Source organism: Lolium perenne, chromosome 7 (genome assembly GCF_019359855.2).
Source record: "Lolium perenne isolate Kyuss_39 chromosome 7, Kyuss_2.0, whole genome shotgun sequence".
In the NCBI taxonomy this organism is placed as follows: domain Eukaryota; kingdom Viridiplantae; phylum Streptophyta; class Magnoliopsida; order Poales; family Poaceae; genus Lolium; species Lolium perenne.
Window position 1 is genome coordinate 317,351,169 of NC_067250.2, and position 8,291 is coordinate 317,359,459.

The window sequence follows — 8,291 nt, forward strand, 5'->3', positions numbered from 1 at the left end:
AAATTACAGTTGGGCAATTGACAAATAAAGAGAGCATGACCATGCACATACATATCATGATGAGTATAGTGAGATTTAATTGGGCATTACGACAAAGTACATAGACCGCCATCCAACTGCATCTATGCCTAAAAAGTCCACCTTCAGGTTATCATCCGAACCCCTTCCAGTATTAAGTTGCAAAGCAACAGACAATTGCATTAAGTATGGTGCGTAATGTAATCAACAACTACATCCTTAGACATAGCATCAATGTTTTATCACTAGTGGCAACAGCACAACACAACCTTAGAACTTTCTGTCACTGTCCCAGGTGTCAATGCAGGCATGAACCCACTATCGAGCATAAATACTCCCTCTTGGAGTTACAAGCATCTACTTGGCCAGAGCATCTACTAGTAACGGAGAGCATGCAAGATCATAAACAACACATATATATAACTTTGATAATCAACATAACAAGTATTCTCTATTCATCGGATCCCAACAAACGCAACATATAGAATTACAGATAGATGATCTTGATCATGTTAGGCAGCTCACAAGATCCGACAATGATAGCACAATGGGGAGAAGACAACCATCTAGCTACAGCTATGGACCCATAGTCCAGGGGTAGACTACTCACACATCACACCGGAGGCGACCATGGCGGCGTAGAGTCCTCCGGGAGATGAATCCCCTCTCCGGCAGGGTGCCGGAGGCGATCTCCTGGATCCCCCGAGATGGGATCGGCGGCGGCGGCGTCTCAGTAAGGTTTTCCGTATCGTGGCTCTCGGTACTGGGGGTTTCGTCACGGAGGCTTTAAGTAGGCGGAAGGGCAAGTCAGGAGGGGGCACAGGGGCCCCACACCATAGGGCCGCGCGGCCAGGGGCCAGGCCGCGCCGCCCTAGGGTTTGGCCGCCTCGTGGCCCCACTTCGTTGACTCTTCGGTCTTCTGGAAGCTTCGTGGAAAAATAAGCCCCTGGGCGTTGATTTCGTCCAATTCCGAGAATATTTCGTTACTAGGATTTCTGAAACCAAAAACAGCAGAAACAAAGAATCGGCACTTCGGCATCTTGTTAATAGGTTAGTTCCAGAAAATGCACGAATATGACATAAAGTGTGCATAAAACATGTAGATAACATCAATAATGTGGCATGGAACATAAGAAATTATCGATACGTCGGAGACGTATCAAGGCGCACGGATCTAGGGTTTACATGGAGAGTCCTACCCGGATACAGGTTACCTATCTACGGTACAATGTCTTGCCGTGTACGCCAAGGATCCGCCCTTCCATCTATGTCGTACCGGATCCGGGTCCCTTAACGGGCCTCCGTGGATCCGGTTTCCTCCTCAATGTCGGTTGGATCCGGCTCCCTGCTCCTGGGCTGGACATCTTCCGTCAAGATCAACAGCAACTGGGCCGCCCGATGGGCCACATGCCTCACCACCATCTGTGGGCCACCCGGGCTTGCCGGATCTAGGCACTGTCGATGGTACACCCATGAAGTATACCCACAACAGTTTCCTATCCAGAAAAAGCCAAAAATATTAGGGTTAGGTTTTGCCATAGCCTTAGATTGCACTAATTTCGAGTTTTAGTTACTTTTCGTAGTTGTTTTTGCGTATCTTTTTCTTCCATCTAGTATTGTTAGGGTTTGTGTTTCCGTTATCATCTAGAGTTAGTTTTTGTTGCTCCGAGTCCACATAGCATACAGTGTGTTTGTCCAAACCATAGCCACAGCCTTTCGATATAAGTGACTAGGAACTTCCCTAGAAGAGACTAGTTTTACTGCTCGACAGGCTGCTCATTAGGGTTTCGGTGCTTTGCATTATCTATTGGCCGTGTTATCAAGGAGTTGAGTCATAAAATCAAAAAAAAAATTTGAAAAGAAGCAAAAAGAGCTACATAACTGCGTGTGATAAAAAGAAAATTCCAAAAAGAAAAAGTGAAGTGCTAGTAGAATCAAGTGAAGGCCTAAGTTTTTCTTTAACTTCACTCGTAGTTGAGCAATCTTGTGCCTATTCCTTTGAGCTTTGCTAGCGTCTCTCGAGAGCATTGCAACCTTTCATCCATATAGTTGCATTGCCACATTTATCGCCTTGTGTAAGTATCATTGGTTGTCTACGGTCAGCGCTAGAGCTTGTTATTGGTGAAAATAGGTAGTCTACCTACAACCCCACATATATCCAGCTTTGCCATGTGATTTGTTCTTATACCCTTGATATTCGCTTCGCTACATCCGTGCACTAGTTGTCCCTACAAGTGGTAAGCAATACTAATTCACTTTGGAGCAGTAAGATTTCCTTTTCTTATTAGTTTTAAGTGAGTTGTGAGAGTACCACCATATATTTTTGATTTAGTGCACTAACCTACTAACCATGTCTGCTAGTGATGAAAAAATTGTTAACCAGAAAAACAAGAATTATGCGGATGTGATGACATGGAGGGAGTATGAAGCTCTTCGTAATGTGATGCGACGTGAATTCCGCACTCAGGACGATGAACTCAGGGGGACTGTTCAGGGGATTTCCTAGAAGCTGGATGCTACTAGTGAGACCGTCACTACAATGAAAGATCAAATGACGGATATCCAGCGCAGTCTTCAAGTTTTGCAACTGGCTGTTGACAATCTTACACAACAGCAACAACAAGAGGAAGAAGACCTTGATCTTCAGGATGAAGCACCTGGTCGTGGTGCTGGACGTGATAACCGTGGTCGTGGCTTTGTTGAACCCGGACGTCATGGTCGTGGGTTTGATGAAGAAGATGGATTGGGTAAGCCCAAGTTCTCCATACCCAAGTTTGAAGGAGGAGCTGATGTTGAAGAATACCTCACTTGGAAGCTGAAGATTGAGAAGTTATGGCGCTTACATAACTATACTGAAGATAGGAAGATCAAGCTTGCTTCTTCCGAATTTGATGGATATGCATTGCGTTGGTGGGGTGGACTTGTTCGTGCTCGAGAAGAGGATGGTGAGCTGCCTATTATCACAAGGCGTGCTATGAAGGCGGCAATGCAATCTCGTTTCGTGCCCATTAATTATTTGCGAACTATATATGATAAGTTGACCCTATTGAGACAAGGTGTGAAGACTGTTGATGAATATTACATGGAGATGGAGATGCTTATGCAGCGTGGCCGTGTCCGTGAGTCACTTCAGATGACAATGCAGTGTTTCCTACATGGTTTGAAGTATGATATCAAAGGCATTGTTCGTCATCACAGTTACACTACTATGAATGAGTTGCTACATCATGCAAGAGAAGCTGAAGCACAGTTGGCTGAAGAAGCGCAAATCAAAGGTCGTGCTACGGGAGCTGAGCGCTACACGCGCCTAGGGCGCCCCCATCTACGGCGCCGACGCCATCTTCGCGCTCCGCACCTTATTCTACTCCGTCTAGCAAACCGGTCTCCAATGTGTCCAACATAAAGAAGTCCGAACCGACTGCAAGTACGAGTGGTTCTAGCGTCTCTACTGCACGCAACCGCGATATGAATTGCCATACATGTGGTGGCAAGGGTCACTTCAAGAGAGATTGTCCTAACCGCAAGTTCATGATTATCAATGAGGACAATGAATATGAGATTGGAGATGATGTTGATCCATATGCTCAAGAAGATGATGACTATGACACTGATGGTGTAGACGCATATCCGTCTGATGCTCGCACTATTGTTTTGTCTCAACGTGCTCTTAATGTGTTGCTAAATACTCAGCGCTGCAATTTGTTTCAAACAAAGGCTTTAGTTGGTCCTGACAAAGCTTGCAAGGTCATTATTGATGGAGGGAGTTGCCGCAATTTAGCAAGCAAGGAGTTGTGTACCAAGCTGAAGTTGAATTATCTACCGCACTATCATGTCGGTACCTAAATCTCAAGTCAAAGTTTGACACGAAACCGATGTGGACTTTATTAATGGTGGAAGGGAGTAACAATCATAAGCACATTATTATTATTGATTGAACAACATTTTATTTGATGTGCCATAAGAAGTTTAGAAACTCCTAGCCCCTGGAGGTGGCGTTTTGGCACACGCGTGCATATGCACCCATTATATAAAATAATGATAAAAACAATTATATAAATGTTTAAAAAATCTGACATAAATTTTTTGGTATACATTGTGACATCCTATGTTCGTTCACAAGTTTTCGTGGAAAAATAACATTTTGTGTGATGTGTACAAAAAGGCAAAAACTGTACTGTACGTAGTCGTGTTACAGCATCAGAATTTGTCTTTTTTACATGAGCCACATAATTTTTTTTAAAAACTTGTGTACCAACATAAAATGTGTAGATATACATGTAAAATTTTAGTTTAGAATTTTTTGACACTTTAAAATGTGGATTCACATAATGGATTCCTCTACCTCGACCCCCTTGGATTCCTGAACAGACTACAGTACTAGTAGCAGCCAAAATTTAATCTCATCGAGCGGTAAAATTCCCCGCCAACGCCCAAATATCTCGCGTCGCAAAATTTCAGATCTGCGAATATTTTTTCCCTCAAAAGAAGGACTGCCAAATTCCCTTTTTCTCCTCTATCGCCCAGCTTCGCCCTAGTTTCGCCCGCAAGGCCTCAGAGAAACCGCCCCTCTTACCTACCTCCAGACCTTCACGGCCGCCGCACCGGAAAATCACTGCCGCACTTCGCCGTTCAAGCTGCCACGGCTTCAAACCTCGAGGCTGTCCTATCCGCTTGATCCGCACCTACTCCGGCGTCCACCGCACCGTATCTCGTCCGCCGACTCTATCGACCACCGCACCTGACCAGCTTCGCCGACACCGACGCCCCCGTGCACTTCACATCATCTGCTTCACCGACCTTCTAGTTCGGCCGGCGCGCTGAACACTTCATCGACCGCCCAGCATGTCCTTCTCCGACCCCCCAAGATCTGCTTCCCCAGCACCCACCGCAACAGCAGTCCCCTCGCCGACCTCCACGTCACCCATAAGAACGCGAAACACGTCTAAACGCCGCCTAGAAATAGGTAACCAGACATCCCTGCGCGTTTTGTTCTATTAGGAGTATTGCAGCTGACTGTATTTCTGAATTCGTGCTATATTTTTAACTTACAAGTGCTTTCGTTGGTAACCACCTCATCCTTTAGGTTTAAACACGACGCATAAGTATTTTTTTCCGTGACCTAACCCACCCATTCGCTGAAACTCTACATGGTATCAGAGCCTAGGTTTCCTTCCTGCTAGCCGCCACAAACAGTACCATACAAGTTCTTTCTTTGACCACAAAAACCACCGTTGAGATGTAGAAATCCAGGCGGCGGGAGGCCGCATCAGGTGCTCTGCGTGGGTTGCGGCTATCACACACAGCGATGTGAGTTGTGTGAGATCGGCGGCTGCTCGCGCGGGGAGAAAGAAGAGGGTGAAGATCGTTTTGGTTTAGAAAGGAGAGAAGAGGAAGTGAATCCGTGGCAGAGAGATCTGGATCCGTGCGAGGGGGAGAAGTTGGAGGCGTGCGGAGTGAGGCGAGCCTTTGAGCGCAGGGCGGAGCTGGAGGTTGGTGCTGGACATTGACCAGCGCGATCCGGTCGATGTGGCTAGGTGCGGTCTGCCAGGTTGGCCAGGGCGCGCAGACGAGGCGCCGATCTCACACAACTCACATTGCTGTGTGTGATAGCCGCAACCCACGCAGAGCACCTGATGCGGCCTCCCGCCGCCTGGATTTCTACATCTCAACGGTGGTTTTTGTGGTCAAAGGCGCCATCCGAGTGGAAGTGAGGAGAAAATGGAGATGTGAGGCTGTGAGGATATGTTGTGATGGAGTTGATGAGGCTGTGGTTGAGTCGTGATGGAGTTGATGAGGCTACGGTTTAGTGGTGATGGTTGTGGATATATCCAGGGGAAAGGCATGCGTGCCTGAGGTGAGACTGATTGAGGCCTGACCGGGGGATAGGCATGGGTGCTTGAGTAGTGGATGGTTGAGGCAGGAGTTGGCTGGGGGTTTGTGGGAGAGACGAAAGAGGTCAGTGGCCGGGCAGAGTGGAGAAGAGAGGCTGAGGACATTGAGGCGAGTGTGGATGGTTCTGCGGAACTTGTGTGGTGAGGCAGCCGGGGTTGTTGAGGACGTGTATGGTTAGGAGTTGTGCGTATCCCAGATGGTTGAAGTTGGATGTCCTCGCTGATAATAATAGTACAAGAAAACAACTCGTTTATTCTGATCCTCTGGATGCTACTATCTAGTTAAGCTTAGATGTGTGTACATATTTGGATGCAATGATATTCCAACCACCTTGTCCCCTGTGATTCCTCTATGTTTGCTTTGAATGGACAATGCTCAGATTAAAACAAGTGATCCCACTATTATAAGAAGAAACCAGATGAGGAATGAGTCCCCCTGGCCATCATCCTATGCCTTTTAATGAAAATTGTCAACATACCAGCGACTATATGAAACACAGGGCGGGCCCATGACTTTATAAGTGGGTATTCAAAATAAAAAAATACAAACAAAAGTAGGAAAGTAGTGAGAAAATGAGGGTTTGAAGTTCATGGATCTTTCATGCAAGAACACAACTCCCTCTAGTATGTGTCATCGAGTCATAAAAGCCGTTTGGGTTGGACTAACCATCTTATGGGCCAACTTGAACAGAGGTAATTCTTCAGATTGTAGATGTACAAATAATGCCATAAAATCTTTGTTGATAACAGCCCAAAAGGTTTGATAAACTTCACCAGGGAACCCATCCAGTCCCGGTGCTTTGTTGTGTTCCATTTGAGAAATATTTTTGAACACCTCATTCTTAGAGAAGTCAGCCGTAAATATATTGTTCTCACATTGTGATAATTGAGATATATCCTTATTATTATCCTCAACTAGAGAGAATCTATTAGAAACCGGTACCCCATAATATTTTCTTGTAGACTCAGAGCGTTAGCGCCCCAGTGTCGACCCTTCATGGCGTGCCAGGGAAAGAAACCCTAGCGCTACCGGAGTCCTTCCCATGTCTCTGACCTTCCGCCACCGGCTCCAACCGCAGTGGCGGTGGCCCCCGCTCCCATAGGACTTCAGCCGTATGCGACTGACGGAGCTAGGAAAGGGGCGACGCCCCTAGATGCATGGTGATAGTTGCATGGGTGGTGTCATGGTCCGGGCTGGAAGCCGTCCGTGTCGGAAGTGGCGTGGGGGCGTGCAATTATGGACCGAATAAGTTCGGTAGGGCAACGACCCTACGATGGGATGGTGGAAGACAATGACATGAGGCTGATGGTTTGTGGCACCAATGGACGAAGACTGCGGCGCTTGTTGCTTCTCCTTCACCATCTCGTGACCCTATGGTGCATGCCTCTGCCCATCCGCACCCAATAGACAACATTTAAATTTAGGACGAAATTAAAATTCAATTAAAATTTCGTTATATATTACAAAGTTGAATGAAATTTGGTTAAAATTTAAACTAAACTAAGCCTAAACTACTTGCTGGAGGGGCTAGCCTTGCCGAATAGGCCAACCTTGTCGGTTGTGCGGGAGTGAGACAGTCCAGCCCGGCTATCATCCCATCACTTCCTAGCATGCATCGTCCTCTCGACCCTGTCTGTAGACGCCCATGCCCTCTACTTTGGCTTCGTGTGGTTGCCGAGGTGGATCCTCTCCATTGCGTGCTGCTCCACTGCATGCTGCTTCGCCCTGCCTTCAACCAATTGCCAGCGCATCAATGTCGCTGGCTTGTGCAGCGCTTCCCTGCTCTACTGAGCCTTCAATGTCGCTCGCGCCCGAAGAGATTCATTATTCATGGTGATCCGATGATCCTCGGGGTCGATGGCCTAAGTGAGGCTTTGCGTGTTGAGGTCAATGATCTATGCTGCTTGGCGGCCATAAGCAACCGAGAGGCCTCCTCCATCGTCATGCTTTCATGGGAGATCTCCATGACCCGGTACACGAGGGCCTTGTCGCGTTCCTCTCCTAACGTGCCGTCTCGAAGGAGGTGAGCAGTGCCGCGTGCTCTAGGTCTGTCGGCTCCAGTTGGGTGTCCTATTGTGCCTGCTGCTCCTCCGCCTCCCACATCGCTTCCAACTCGTCCTCTTCGTCAACCGTAGTTGAATGAGTGGTCATCGTCTGAAGGCGGTGGGTTTTAGTACTGCTCCGATGGTGAAACGTCAATGCATACCATGGCATATGTGGTTGGAAGGCGGCGAGGCATTGTTGCATGCGAGGAATGCGGGAAGTGGCAAGGAGTGAGAGTGTGGCTTGGCTTGGCCGTATAGCTGGAGCACTATGAGTGAAACGGAGTGGGAAGCGGCGAGAAATGGAGGAAACGGCGGTAGTGTGCATTAATGCCACCG